Consider the following 16,200-nt stretch of genomic DNA (forward strand, 5'->3'; position numbering starts at 1 on the left):
GCGTCGGCTGTCCCTGCGGGCCATACGGGGATACCGCACCGTCTCGACAGAGGTGGCGGGCCTCCTGGCCGTGGTTCCTCCCTTCCATCTGGTGGCGGCGGAGCGGGCGATCGTATACCGGATCGCCTGCGAATCCCGCCGCCCCCCTGGGGAGGAGCTGACGGCCGCGGAGGAGGAGCAGTTCGAAGTGCGGAGACGCCAGGCCCGTGCGGACGTGTTCGAGCGATGGAGACGCCTGCTTTGCGTCCTCGACGCGTCCGACAGTTTGGGCCCTCCTGCCCATGTTCGATACATGGTGCGGGAGGCGAGTGGGGTTGACCTTCCGCCTCACGCAGGTGCTCACCGGACACGGCTGTTTCGGTGAGTATCTGGTAAGGATGGGGCGGGAGCCAGCGGCGCAGTGCCACCACTGCGGCGAGGAGGTGGACACGGCGCAACATACACTCGAGGAGTGCCCGGCTTGGGCCGGACCGCGCCGTGTCCTCAGAGCCGCGGTGGAAGGGTGGGACCTCTCGCTCCCGGTCTTGTTCGACCACTTGACCGGGAGCCAGAGGTCGTGGAAAGGGGTCGCCTCCTTCTGCGAGACAGTAATGTCCCAGAAGGAGGAGGCCGAGCGGGCCCGGGAAAGAGACCCGGGCTCCGCGAGGAGGAGGATGGCGCGAGGACGTCCCCCGCGCCGTCGTGCGACGTCCGCCCCCTCAGGGAGAGGTGGGAGGGCGTCGGGGTCAGTTGTAGCGGCGCGGGGGACGTCCCCCCCCGACGCAGCGGGTCCCCCGAGTGGGGTGACGGGGACTGGGGGGAGGGCGCGGGGAGTGTTCCCCTCCCCGCGTCAACTTATGCCTCCCCCTCCCGGGGGGGCTGGGGTTCCGTTAGCGGTGCGGGGTGTTCGCGCCCCGCGCCGTCGTGTGCCCCCTCGTAGGGGAGCGGTGGATGGAGGGGCCGGGGGCGTGAGCTGACCCCGGTCCCCGGGGGGGAGTAAATCTCCCCCCGAGTTGGCCCGGCACCCCGAGATGATAGTGGAGGGGTGCCGGCCACCCCCCGGACGCTAGTTCCGGGGGAGGGCGCGTGGGGGGTGGGGTGGGGAGGGTCGGGGCGTCCCGATGCGCCTCCGACGACCCTTTCTTACCGGTGTCGGCGCCTTCCTGCCTTGGCCGGGCGAGGGCCCTCGGGTCCACGGCTCGAGCAGGGCGGAAAGGCTCCGGGAGCTGTGGGTTGACCGAGCTGGGGCTCGGGAAGCCCAATCCGAAGGCTCCAGGGATGGGTTAGAGCAGGCATGGGGGGAGCTAACCCCTCCCCTCGGGACGCATGTGAGCTGGGAAGTGTCCTAATGAATACTCGCGTGATTCAGGCACTTCCCATGTAGCTTAGGGCGGGCGTGTGGTTTTAGTGGGTACTCTGGGGGAGGGGATCGGCGAGCCTTGTTGGCTCGCCGACCCCCTCCTCGAGGGAGCCCCACATAACCCCGGCTCCCCCCCAGGGGGGTCGGGGTATGCGTAACGCATTTCCACACGATAAAAAAAAAAAAAAGGTTGTTTCGTTTCCGACCGACGCCGCCTCACGTCACGTGTCCAACTGGCGGGTCTGGGATGGTGAAACACTTTCGGACCACTGCTACGTCCTGATGGACGTGGCGGTGGCATCGGACCAGTCGTTGGACACGCCCCCCCGGCGTGGCATCCCTTCGGCGCCTAGATGGGCGCTGAAGCAACTGAACAAGGACCTGTTGAGGGCCGTTATTATCGGCTCCGCCTGGCCTCCGGCCAGGGAGCGCGGGGCAGAAGAGGGGGCTGAGTGGATCCGGGACACGCTACAAATGATTTGTGATGTAGCTATGCCCCGGGTCCGAGACCGGCCCCCAAGGAAGTGTACATATTGGTGGTCGGGCGAGTTGGCCGAACTGAGGAGAGTGTCCGGCCGTGCCCGCCGCCAATACACCCGCGCTCGGCGGCGAAGGCCCTCAAGCGTGCGATTGCCGCAGCCAAGACTAAGGCCTGGGATGAACTCCTGCTCACCCTCCATGACGATCCGTGGGGACGCCCATATAGGACGGTGCTGGGGAAGCTCCGTCCTTGGGCGTCCCCAGTCACGGAGCGGTTGGAGCCGGAACTCCTGGGGCGCGTAGTTGGCGCCCTCTTCCCCCCCAACGTTGGGGAGGAGGAGGATGCGGAGCGCGCCCCTTTGCCGACTATCGAATGGTCGGACGAGTTCCGGGTCTCTGAGTGGGAGTTATCCGAGGCCATCCGGGAGCGTCGGGCCAGGGGCAAGAAAGCCCCGGGCCCGGACGGTGTTCCCGGAGGGATAATGGTCTTGGCTTTAGAGGTCCTTGCCCCGGCTTTCAGGGAAATATTGAACGCTAACCTGAGCCGGGGAACCTTCCCCAAGGTTTGGAAGCGAGCGAGTCTGGTCCTCCTCCAGAAGGAGGGTAAACCCTTAGAGTCTCCCTCTGCGTACCGACCGGTGTGTCTGCTCGATGAGGCGGGTAAGCTTTTCGAACGAATTATGGCTGCCCGTCTCGTCGAGCATCTGTCGCGGATTGGTCCCGATCTAAGCGACAGTCAGTTTGGATTCCGGAGGGGGCGCTCCACTGTTGATGCTTTGGAGCGCTTGCGCCTCCTCCGGGAGAGGGCTGTCGCACAGGGCAGGGTGTTTATAGCAGTATCGTTGGATATTTCCAACGCCTTCAACACCCTGCCCTGGAGGGAGATAGATAGGGCCCTAGTATATCATCGGGTCCCTGTCTATCTCCGGGAGGTTATTCGGGACTATCTCCGCGGCAGAGAGGTGGAGTATACCGGCCGGTCGCAAACTGAGCTTAAGAGGGAGATACACTGCGGGGTTCCACAGGGGGGGTTATTTCACCGCTCCTGTGGAACCTCGGATTTGATGCAGTGCTGCGGGTTGAGCTCCCCCCTTACACGGGTGTCATTTGTTACGGGGATGACACCCTTGTATATGCGGAGGGGGAGAACTGGGAGAGGACCAGACACCTCGCTGAGTCCGCCCTGGATTGTGTCGTCGGACGGATCCGTAGAATGGGGCTCACGGTGAACGCCGCCAAGACCGATGCGATCTGGATGTATGGATCGCTTCGGGGGCGGCGTTCGCCCCTTGAGCATGAGCTCCGGGTCCGTGTCGGAGAATCGGATGTCGATATCAGGCCCAATATGAAATATTTGGGCCTGATTATCGACAGCCGCTGGCGCTTTGATGATCACTTCGATCTCTTGGCCCCCCGAATAGAGAGAACAGCGGTCGCCCTTGGGCGGCTGCTGCCCAACCTCGGGGGGCCGGGCTTGAAAGTACGTCGTCTCTACAGAGAGGTGGTACGGTCTATTGCCCTATATGGGGCCCCTGTATGGTATCGCTCGCTTGAGGACAGCCGGTGCAGCCAGACATGTATTGTTAAGTATGTGAGTCGGGGGGTTGCCCCGGCTACGCCGTACCTCGAACATTCGGTTCATACCGGCTTCTAACTTTTATACAGGCGATGGAATGGGAGTCTAGCACAGTTAGCGAGGACACCTCGACGACGGGGGGATCCATCCCGGTCGAGTACGGCGTGCTCATCCCGCATGTTTCTGCGCGCTGCTCCGATGTCCATCATATCGCCTTGCCAGATGTTATGGCTCTACTTCCTCGTTGCTGCCATGTGGAGGGACCGCAACGTCGATTCCAACTGCCACCTCGAGTCCAACCCATTTCCAGGAGCTCCTTGCTTATTAAAAGCAGGAGAGGCTTTCATTCCCGGCCCGAGGGACCGAGACCCATACAGAGTCTCGGCCAGCTGGTCGATCCATGATGTCTCGGTAGAGGTATTCTTTTGCCTCTAGACCGTGACTTCTCGCGTTCGAATAGCCTTCGACTTAAGTACGTCTCGCGCGAATTTCCGGAAACTCCTGAACAGTTGTTCTGTTACCAGGACAGCTTCTCGCACCGGCCACTGTTGGCCTTTAGCGATGGCTTCCTGGCGCAGGAGCTCCCGCGCTTGATCGTACCGAGGACACACGTACAAGATATGGTTCGGTGTTTCCACTTCACCGCACTCGCAGTGTTCATCCTCTACTAACGTGAAGGCTTTGAGCTTCGCACGGAAATCTCCGTGTCCACTCAGGAACTGAGACACATAGTGATCAGGGATCACCCAGCGCGCGGAGAGTCGGTCTGAAACATCGCTGAAGTATTGAAAGGTGATCCTTCCCTTCTGCGATGACGACCATCTCCGTTGCCACACTGCCAGAGCGGTCCGTCTTACCTCGGCTAATGCCTCGCGCGGACTCACGACTCCGTTTGCCAAATCGGCATGACTTATTCGACATGTCTCATACTCTACGTCTTGTAGTTTTCGTATCTTATAGGCGCACGCTCGTTCTGCTATCACCAAGTCTATCGGTACCGCACCAGCGATCACAGTGACCGCGTCGGTGGATATCGTTCTATAGGCCTTAGTGCAGCCAAGCAGTGCTCTCCTCTGCGCCCTAATGAGAGATACTCTCGATTTAAGGGTGAGAAGGTCCGCCCAGCCCGCAGAAGCGTACGCCGCGATCGGGACAAACAGGCTTACGTACATAGTACGCATGGCCCGATATCCCAATCCCCAGTTCGATTGAGCAATCTTTGTCAACGCACTAAACGTTTTCATCGACTTAGCACTCACATACTCGGCGTAGGACTTAACTCCCATCGCAACTCTCACGGCGGCCGAGTACGCCTTTCTCTGCACGAGATACTCAGCTCGTCGGGCCGCCTTCTCCTCCCCCGAACAACTCGGGTTCTGGAAGGCGCGTCTACATCTGTTGACGCGCTTCTTCCGTCTCGTCAATTCAGGTGTCCACCATGGGACTGACTTGGAGTGCCACTGCTTGGTTCGCATAGAGGATTCGCACGCATGGACAATCGATCTCTCGAATTCCTGTGCTAGTTGTTCAACCTCCTCGCGACCATTTGGTCGGAGGGTTAAATTCCTCTTGCTCTCCAGCAGCGCTCTATCGAATTTTTGCATGTTCGCACTATCCAGGTGGAACCGCCCTTCGCGGTGCCGGTTACCAACCGTGGCTGAGAACTGCAACGAAAATTGTATGACTCGGTGGTCGCTGGAAGTCAAGTCCTTATGGACTTTCCATCCTCGCACTTTGTCAGACATGTCGGGTGTCGCAAGTGTGACATCTATAAAGGACTCTCCCGAAGGACTGGAGTACGTGGGCATACTACCAGTCTCGTTCAACACAACCAAGCCGTGCCGGGCCACGAACTCTTCGAGTATTCGGCCTCTCGCGTCCGTCGTTGCACTGCCCCACAGGGGAGACTTAGCGTTGACGTCCGCTGCGATCACGGTTCGGCTGTGGCTCAATGCCGCAAGAACTGTCTCAAGTCGAGCCAGACTTGGTTCAATCTCCTCGGAGAATTGAAAGTACTGGCTGACTAGGTGAAAAACACCGAAATTGCCATTAACGCACGCGCAGGATAGATGTGTGTCGCACAGATGTGCTAACTTGGTCACGGTCAAGTCCCGACTCGTTACAGCTATCGCTGCCGACGGCCGTTCCCCTTCCGCAACCAGCTTCGTAGTCCGCTGCAGCCCAGGCATTCTGCCTTCCCAGCTGTACGGCTCTTGAGCTAACAATACATCGACTCCTCTCGCATGCAGCAAAGATCTGATTTCATCGGTAACGATCCGAGCGCGCTGCATATTATGCTGCACGATTCGAATCGACCTCTGAGACCGTCGTCTGTCTTCGGCGCTCTCAACCATAATCGGTCCGAGCTAGAACTTGCTGTAACGAGGCCTGATAGGACGCGCACAGCTTGTCTCTGGACTTATGGCCGTGCGGCTTACCACGTTCCTTACAATTAGAGCAGACCGGTTGTCCACTCCTCTTGCTACACGTGGCAAAGGTATGCCCCTTTTCGGCGCAGTGACCGCAGACATCGTCTTTGTTCTTGCACCGTTTGGCCGTATGGCCAAACTTCTGGCATTTGAAGCACCGGGTAACGGTGACATAGTCCTGTACACGACAAGCTGACCATCCAACGTAAACCAGGCCTTCCCCACTTTTCAGCCGCTGGCGAACCTGCGGACTGACGTCTATGACCCAGTTGGTCGCCTCCCTGCCTTTGGGACCGGCTTGGTAACCGACCTTCAGGTTAGAGGCAAACTCTTTCTGAGTCATCTCGGTGAGGTTCTGCTTCCACAGATTGGATGCAACCTCTTCTCTCGCCATCGTCTTCGGAACATCGTACACTATCAGTGACGGGTTCCGTTTCGTCGGCGTAGAGACCGAGAGTCCTTTATCTTTCAGCCCCTTACTCCCCGTGAAGGCTTGAAGATCCTCCTTGCGCTCGGTCTCGACTAAGATGCCACCGGAGTGGATGAGTCGGACTGACCTCACGCGGATCTTCTCCTTCGCAGGTTTCACTAGAGCAAGAACAGTCCGCTTAGTCGCTTCGCTGCTCTGCTCTTTGCCCTTCGGCGGAAAGATCCTTACCACATGCTGTGGTGGCTTTACCGCGTCTGGGGAGATCTTTCGGCACTCGACCTTCACTGCCTGAGCGTAGGTCGAGTGAGCACGCTGTCCAGCTATACCGGTCGCTTTGGACCGCGGGGCGGTCCGCGACTCGGTCGCTACGCTCTCTCCAGACGGTCTAGCTCTATCTGCCCTGACCGCTGCAAGCTGTCCTTCGAGGAAGCTATTCCGATGAATAAGCTCCTAGACCAGCTCGTTGAGCGTATTAGCGTGTTGCACGATCGCAGCCGAGGCGTCCTTTGTGATCCTCGATTTCTCAAGGGCACAACACCTCGTGATGGCCGCGACCTGCTTGAAGCCCTCGCCTCTTATGAGATCGAGGGCCCGTACTATGGGCCCGGAAACCGCCTCCACCGGTTTCCCTCCCAGTCGCTTGCTCCCCGTCTTGGCTGGTGCGCCGTTGACGGTTTGCGTGTCCTTTTTAGAAGAAGGGACAATCCCTGCCTTCTTTTGGCGGAGTTCGCTCTTCGGGTTTTTACCCCCTTGGAGTTCTTTGCCTTTCGCATTGGCGAGGTTGACAACCTGCCTCTGCTCCTTAGAGCCCTCCCCGGACTGAGAGGAGCTCTCCTTCTTCGACTTCGGAGCCGGCTTGCACTTCGGTTTCCCGTCTGGTGCTATCGCCTTCTCCTCCTGTGCGTCGCACCTCTCGAGGGTCACGCTAGGCTGGCTAACTTGTAGCTGCGACGACTTCATGCTCAGTTTCATCTGGCACTGGTCCCGTCGACTTGACTCGCCGTTTTTTATTTCGTGTATCCATATGAAATAATACTCACTTCGTTCCGCTGCGTGCACCGTCCTCCTCGGGCCCTCAAATGGAACCGCGGGACCGAATGTCCCGCTAAGTTGATGCATCACCCAGAATATAGTCTGCGGATATATTGGTGGCCAATTACTCAACCACCATCCACTTCCTCGCCCTGCGGAATTCCACTTCGACCGAGTCTAATGGAGCTTCCAAGCCGATTGACTAGGTATAGGGTTACTTTTTTCGCCTAGCCGCCCATCTAGCCGAAGCCGAGGCCAAAGGTACGTGTTGGGCAACGTCACCCCCGCAGAGGTGGGCCCCCTCAGATCCCAGGCTCCTCTTTTCCGACGACAAGGGTCGCCACGCACGGCTTAACACGTGGGAGACGTGGACTTTGAGTGGTTATCTCCTCCACTCCACTGCGCTTCGTTTCGTTCGCTCGACTCCGAAGAGCCTGCCATCCAGCGGGACCACGTGGAGGCTCAAGCGCAGCTAGGACACATAGTGTCCCTTTACAACTTCGGCCTCTCCGGGGAATCAGAGCCCATCCCTTAGCAAGTCGCTACACACGTGCATGTTTTCTAAGTACCAGCGGCGTGTTGCTTTCGAAAGAGTACAAAACACAAGATACATCCATAGATGCACTCAATCGCCTTCCTCACACGCCATCGCATCCACCTTGCGATTTGGCTGGCACGCTGGTACGTCTAGTTCTTCTACGTACCAGCAAACGAACCGAGCAAAAGCTGGTCGTTTCTCACTTTGGGTCATAGCCACCGGCACCACGGCAGCTCAGTGAGTACATACATCATGCGTAGGACGCCAGAGGCGCTCTTCTCGAACCCACGAGAAGGCCTTCAGCTGTCCCCGCCGGCGCAGCCAGACACTCTTGGAGAGAGTGCGGCGCCGGTTGTCCCAGCGGATCATACGGGGGTACCGTACCATTTCGGGAGAGGTGGCGGGCCTCCTCGCCGTGGTTCCTCCCTTCACCTTGGCTGCGGCGGAGCGGGCTGCGATGTATCGCATTGCCTGCTCCGCTCGCCGCCCCTATGGGGAGGAACTCACGGTCGCGGAGGACGAGGAGATCGAGGAGCGCAGGCGCCAGGCCCGGATGGACACGTTGGACCGTTGGAGGCGGCAGTTGATTGCCGCCTCCTCGGGTCGTCTAGTCGTGCGGGCCATCCTGCCCATATTTGACGAATGGTGCATGATGCGGCTACGATTGACCTTCCGCCTCACGCAGGTACTCTCTGGACATGGATGTTTCGGGGAGTATCTGCATAGGATGGGGCGGGAGCCGACGGCACAATGCCACCACTGTGATGCGGAGGTGGACACTGTGTTGGAGGAGTGCCCTGCTTGGGCTGGACCGCGCCGTGCCCTCTGCTTTGCAGTGGAAGGGTGGGACCTCTCGCTCCCGGTCGTATTCGACCGTATGATCGAGAGCGAGAGGTCGTGGAGAGCGGTGACCTCCTTCTGCGAGGAGGTCATGTCGCGGAAGGAGGTCGCTGAGCGAGTTCGGGAGGCGGACCCGAACTCGGCAAGAAGGAGGTAGGCGCGAGGTCCACCCTCGCGAGACAGATTGGACACAAAAGGGCGCTCTTGAAACTCATTCCCACTCGGAGGGAGACACCAGTCGTGGAGGAAGAAGACTCGGGCTCTTCCAACGAGTCCTTCCAATCGGCAATAGCCGAAAACGAGGAGATAGAGGAAGTAGAGGAAAGAGAGGAGGACAATGACGACTGGAGAGAACGGTTCAAAGGAGCCGTTATGGCAAATCCTCTCCCAGAAGACCATGAAATGGTAGCACTGGAGAGAGAGATAATGGAGTTGGCAAACAACGAAGCCCTGGAACCACTCGAGATAGAAAGGATCCTCGAGGAAATGACCGAGAAAATCAAAGCTGGCGAAAGGGAACCGGTCGAAAACAGAGTACGAGGTAACGGGAATAACAGACGAAGAGAAAGCGACCGCACCCGTTACATGAAATACCGGTACTCTAGGTTCCAGGAGCTATACAATAAGTGCCCACGAAAACTGGTGGACATGGCGGTCGCAGGTGAATCGCTGGAAAAGCGAAAAGAAATACAGCTCCCAGAAAGAGCGGAAATTAAAGCGCTATATGACAACCTGTGGGGAACAGAGGGCCCCACCACAGGCCCTAACAGACAAGTCACGATGATGAGGGATATCTGGAGACCCATCTCCATTGAGGAGCTGGTGGAAAAGATGCGGAGAATTAAGAACGACACAGCTCCAGGCGTGGATGGTGTAAAGAAGGCACACTTAAGGAAAGCTGGTTTCCTTCATATCCTAACAAAATACTACAACGTCCTCATGATGTTTAAAGTGTACCCCAAACAGTGGAAACAAAACAGGACGACCCTAATACCCAAAGCGGGTAAATGCACGAAGGACGCCAAGAACTGGCGGCCGATAACGATAGGGTCCTTGTTGAGCAGAATGTATTCAGCAATGCTGGACAATCGACTGCGAAACACAATCCGCAATAATAAGAGGCAAAAGGGGTTTACACAAGAGGACGGTTGTAAGTATAACATAGCTATATTGGAACGAATACTAAAGGATATGAAGGAAAAGACCGGAGGTGTCATAACGGTGGTAGACATCTCCAAAGCCTTCGACACTGTACCGCATAGAGCAATAGGAGATGGGTTAAAAGAGAAAGGTCTACCGTCCACAGTCGCAGAATACATTCAAGGAATGTATGACGACTGTTGGACGGAGATCAAGACCAGTGGCCAGAAAATCCCGATAAAGTTAAACAGAGGTGTGAAACAGGGTGATCCACTATCACCGTTATTATTTAACACGATAGTGGACCCCATAATTGGTCGCATTGACGAGACGACGGAGGGCGTCAAAATGGGAGACGAAAACGTCTCCATAATGGCTTTTGCAGACGATATGGTGATGGCGGCTAAAACGAAAGAAGAAGCCGCACGCCAACTAAATAAATTGGCAAAATATTTGGAAGAGCTCGGAATGAGCATACAAGCTGACAAATGTGTAACATTTCAAATCGTCTGCAAAAATAAGACTTGGTACGTGACGGATCCCGGGCTGCATATAGGAGATCAGAAACTACCAGCCACGCAGCCCGAGGATACTTTCAAATACTTGGGCGTGATGGTAGGCCCGTGGACGGGGCTGCAGCGCGCACAAATAGAAAAGATACTTAAGGCAGCAAGGAACATAGACAGGATGGGGCTAAAGCCCCATCAGAAAACAAATTTAATAAGGACGCACTTGCTGCCTAAGTATATACACGAGCTGGTCGCGAACCCTCCCCCGCTATGCCTCCTGGAAGAGCTGGACCAGGAGGTTAAGCAAATAATAAAGAAAATCTTACATTTACATCCGTCCACCACGGACGGATTGATTTATACGAACAAGAGAAACGGAGGCCTAGGAATACAAAAAGTAGCAGACATTGTGCGAATAGCGAAATTGCGAAATGGCCTCCGTATGATGTCGAGCGAGGATGGAGCGGTTCAGGAGGCCTACATGAGACAAGAGGACTTCTTGTCTAAATACGCAAGATCGGTAGGCCTCCAGTGGCCGGTAACGGATGAAGACGTGGAGAATGCGCGCTGCAGACTCCGTCGCAAAAATTTCGAAGACTGGGGACGTTTAGTCTCCCAGGGCCAAGGCGTTTATGAGTTTGTGGATGATAAGTATGGAAACGCCTGGCTATATGAGCCAACACTGTTGAAGCCGTCCCGATATCTGGACGCGCTAAAATTACGAACTAATACATATGGGACAAGGATCGCACTAAGGAGAGCAAAGAGAGATATAGATCCAAAGTGTCGTAAGTGCGGCGTCCAGATGGAAACCCTAGGCCACGTTCTAGGGAACTGTATATACACGAAGCCTGCGAGGATCAACCGGCATAATGAGATAGTTCGGTTGATCGAGGACAAGGCATCAAAGAAGTCCGCGGTGTTCGTAGAGCCCACAGTTAATGTAGATGGAGACCTTAACAAACCGGATCTGGTAATTAAAAACCAGGATGGTAAAATCTTTGTAGTGGACGTTACCGTTCGCTACGAAGACAAGGATAATCTCCGGAGGGCCAAAAAGGAGAAGGAGGAGAAATATAAAGACACCGCGGAACTAATTAGACAAAGATTAAGCTGTGAAACAGCAGAAGTCCTACCGATCGTGGTAGGATGTCGAGGTGCCTTGCCCGCAGCCACAGTAAGAAGTTTGAAGCGCCTAGGGTTTAATAGAGGCGAGCTTCTGACAGTGGCAATGATCGCCCTCCGTTCGTCGAAAGAAATCGCGAACATATTTATCGATTATGACTGAGTGTCAGTGGTTGTCCTATTTATTTATTTATTTATTATGACGATCGAAGGAAATGACAAAATGGGACAAGCTATGGCTACACTTTGATACATTGACACGGCAAAAGCCACGAAATATTTATTTTATTCTATTTTACTCTAGTCTTCGGACTATATGACGAAGCAGCTGCCAGCTGAGCGAATTTAGCCCGTTTCGGCCTTGTAACGGTTCTGCTTCCGGCGAGATGCGTTTGCCACGGTGGTCGTGTCCTCTCGTGCTGAATAGCTCGCCGAGCCAGGTTCGTTCACTGGCGAGAGAATCGACGGAAGCTGAAAATGACTCAGTGCGCGGGGCGAGAAATAACGACGACGGATTTATATATTTTCGGGCCTCACTACAGGTACTTTCGCGGAACCGGGCATAACTGGTGCGTGAATCTGTCGCGGGTCGCGAGTCGCGGCGCGTGATCATCCATTCGCGTAACTGGTGCGTGTGTTTACCGGCGTCGTGAGATCGGGGCGTCGCGGCGCGTGCCCGGCGATCTGTACGGACAACGACTCAGGGTACGGGCGAGGATGGTGCAGGAAACCCTACCACGAGTCGGGACGACCTCGTGGAGGTTCTACGATAGACGAAAGGGTTGCTGTCCCTTTCATTTAAACGTCTCCGTGGCTGACGGAGTTCTCGAGGTGCTGCCTCGAGATACTGGGTTCGGCGGCTGGCCGAACGGCAGAAAAGATGCTGTCTTTTCCGTTCAGGATACAGGCGGGATTGGTCCGGGAAACCCTACCACGAGTCAGGAGGGCCTCGTGGAGGTTCTACGACAAACGAAAGAGATGCTGTCCCTTTCATTTGAACGTCTCCGTGGCTGACGGAGTTCTCAAGGTGCTGCCTTGAGAGACTGGGTTCGGCGGCTGGCCGAACGGCAGAAAAGATGCTGTCTTCTCTGTTCGGCGAGTATGCTGTACCCGCCGTGGAAACTGTCGATGTCGAGGAGGCCGATGCTGTCGGCAGCTCGACGTCGAGAGCGTGGGAATTTTAGGAAGAGTGAATAGCGATACGTACCACTATTCTGGGGAAGGTTCCTAGCTGCTGGCCAGGATGGAAAAGAGGCCCGTGCCTCGTTTGCATCGCCTTTTATAGGCCTAGGACGCTGGTGGGGGGACTGGTACGGGGGAAGCGGACGTGTGACGTCGTGTTTCCGTGTCCGTCAAGATGGCCGAGTCTCGACGTCCGTTTCCCGCCGAATGTGTTTCGGAGCGCGAGACTGTACTTCGTGACGCGGTATATGTATGCGATGTGTTCGGCGGTTCTCGGCGTCGGTCGGCGGTGTTTGGCGCGTGTCTCTTAGTAACAGGCCTGCACCGTACAGGTCTGTTACAGCCTTTACACCGAACGGTGCGAGTCTCTGCTTGTACTATTGTGCAGCGAGGCGCGGGGCGGATTCTATGGACACGGACATAGAATCCGGGGCGACACCTCCACGTGGTTTTCCCTGGACGCGCGCCTTTGGCGTAAGACCAAGATCGCCTCCCGAAAGGGTCCCCGTTACTAATTTTTCCAAGTGCCGAGGCAGGTCCTTTGGCAGTGACCTAGAAAGTAGGCCTCGGGTAATCCATTCCCGGTTGTTATTCATTTTTGTTATATACCTCACGAGGGGGTTATACCTCGGAAGTCTACGGCTACTCTTCAAGTGGTACATACAGGTTTAGCCAAATGCCTCGTCATCTAATTAGTGACGCGCATGAATGGATTAACGAGATTCCCTCTGTCCCTATCTACTGGACTGGTCCGCTAGGTGGCGCAGAGTACAGACGCGTCTTCACGTCGCTCCGTATTACGAATGCTGTTTTAGTGGTAAAAATCAGTGAAACAATTAATTAAAGCGTACCAGGTCGTAGTATAAGTGGTTATGAACAGTTACACGAAAAGACTCGATGATAGAATCTGTGCGGGAATAGAAATAAGCGAAAATCCGGTCGGCGTCGGACGGCAGGACGCCTAAGTGACACGCAGTCGCTAGTATCGAACGTTTCTCGAACCCAGTTGACAGGAAAGTGATACATTCATTTACACACGCGACAGAAGTGTGGTGGAAACGAACGCGAGTGCTCCTACCGCGTTCTAATAACTTAGAGGACGATTATTAACAATCTAGAAAATAGACGCTCAAAAGTCCGCCATCTTGGACGCTATCCCGGACGCCATATTGGCTGCCAAAAAGGAAGCCTTCGCGGGCGCCACCCGTGGCTGCCCCACGAAACCCAGAGCCGCCATTGATAGAAACGCGCCAGTTTCAAATCGAAACAAATGAAGAGTTCGGAATCAAAGATGGCCCCAGGAATCTCAAATAAGGAGAAACCTCAGAATTTCCTGAAAACTAATAAGGTAAAGGTCAAAACTGTCTCTAAAGGAATAACGACGAAACCAAAAATAGTAGAAAACACATACATGGACATCGATCAGGCCAATGAAAAAAGGAAAAAACGAGAAAACACTTCCGATTCTGAGTATACAGAGAATCCATCAAAGATAACAAAAAATACTGTATCAACTACCGAGGACGATGACACGAACTCCGAGATATCAGCGAGTGAAAGTGACCCCAACACCGACCCAGAGCCACTAGAAAGGAACTGCTGTAAACAAAACGAGTGCTGCAAAGAATTGGACTCTGCTAACGATAGCAAAAGCATAAACAAGAAGGCTGAAAATATCAGGGTAAATATGAAACGCATCTTAAATCACCAGTGCTCACAGGTCAGCCAAGCTACTCGCTCTATAATAATGGAGAACCTTGAGGATATGAAAAGCCTCCTGACCGCGGCTCTCATTGAAAACAGCCGCTTAGAGGGACAGCTACAGGCCTCCATCAGCGACAAAAATAACGGCCACAACGAGATGATCCAGCAGCGTTCAACGACATGGGTGGAACGAGTCGGCATCAAATCGAAAACTGCGGCGATGTCAAACCAAAAACAGGACCCACCACGAGTTATAACGATCAGGCCAAATGAAGAAAAAGGTTTTACCTCCAGCGATCAAACCAAAGAAGAGGCGTTCAAAATGATCTCTCCATCCGCGGAAGAGCTGCAAGTCCAGAACGTAAGGAAAATTCAGGGGAACGGCATTCTAATTGAAACTTCCAGGTCTACCGATATCAAGAAGCTAATGACCAACAAGAAGCTAGCAGCGGCAGGCTTCACGGTGGCAGCGCCGGCGAAAAAGAGCCCGCGGATAATAATATACCGAGCCCCGAGATGCCCCGATGAAGAACTATTAGATAAGATTGTTGCACAAAACGAAATACCACCTCAAGACAGAGAAAGTTTCAGGCGACAGATCCAAGTCGCGTTCAAAACAGGCGACAGAGAAAAAGACACCTGCAACGTCATCATGGAGGTTTCCAACAAGGTCAGAGAGCACTTGAACAAACGAGAACGTATCTTTATAGAGTTCGCCAGCTGCTCCTTTCAGGACTACATAGCAGTAACTCGTTGCTACAAATGTCAAGGTTTTGGGCATACGTCTAAGCACTGTAGAAGCGAGAAAGACATATGTGGACATTGTGCAACCCAGGGACACAGCTTCAAAGATTGTCCCAAGAAAAAGACGGAAGCAGTTTGCCCAAATTGTAAAAAAGTGGGAAAACCACACAATCATAGTGTGAAGTATAAAGAATGCCCGGCTTACATCTCCGCTCTAGAACAGGTCCTCGCGAGAACCGATTATGAATAATAGACAAACGCCGAACATACATCCGGCAATAAAAATTGCACAACTGAACATGAGAAGATCACAGACTGTATCACTCGAAGCGGCCAGGCTCCTCAATGAAAACCATTTTGACATACTCCTAATGCAAGAACCGTACAACATCAAGGGCAAATTTATTGGCTTTGGTAACCAGGGCACGCAGTGCCACGGAGGCAAACCAGGCGAACAAGTCTATGCTGGGATAATAATTAAAAATCCTTCGCTCACGGCACTGAAACTGGCTCACCTCAGCAATGAACATTGCACGTGCATCGAAATCACAGGGCCAATGGGCAACTTTTACATTGCAAGCATCTATTTCCAGTGCTCAGATGACATAGAACCATACATTGACATGATCCGCAAAATAGTGAATGCACTTCCGCAGGGAAAACTAATAATAGCCGCAGATGCAAACGCGAAATCCTCACTCTGGCACAGCGGCACTACAGATGTACGAGGCGAAAAACTGGAAGAAACAATAGCCCAACTCAATCTTCACGTGCTGAACGAGCCAGACAACCCACCCACATTCCACTCACACTCAGGATCGACAAACATAGACATAACGCTAGCAACCGACAACATGATCAGACTCACAAAAGACTGGCGTGTAGCAGAAGAATACACAACGAGCGATCATAACACTATCATGTTCAGCATCCAGCCACACAAGACAGGTACAGTTAAGCATCAGGAACCACGCTTCCGAACCAATAAGGCTGACTGGGAAAAGTTCCAACGCACACTCCTGGCAAACAGAAACAAAAGCACAATCCTAATGAACAGCACCATCAACAACAGGCAAGAAATCGAAGAAGTTGCAACAGAAATTAAAAACTGTATCATCAACACCTGCAAATC

The sequence above is a fragment of the Lasioglossum baleicum genome, unplaced genomic scaffold, assembly GCF_051020765.1.
Source record: "Lasioglossum baleicum unplaced genomic scaffold, iyLasBale1 scaffold0057, whole genome shotgun sequence".
NCBI lineage: Eukaryota > Metazoa > Arthropoda > Insecta > Hymenoptera > Halictidae > Lasioglossum > Lasioglossum baleicum.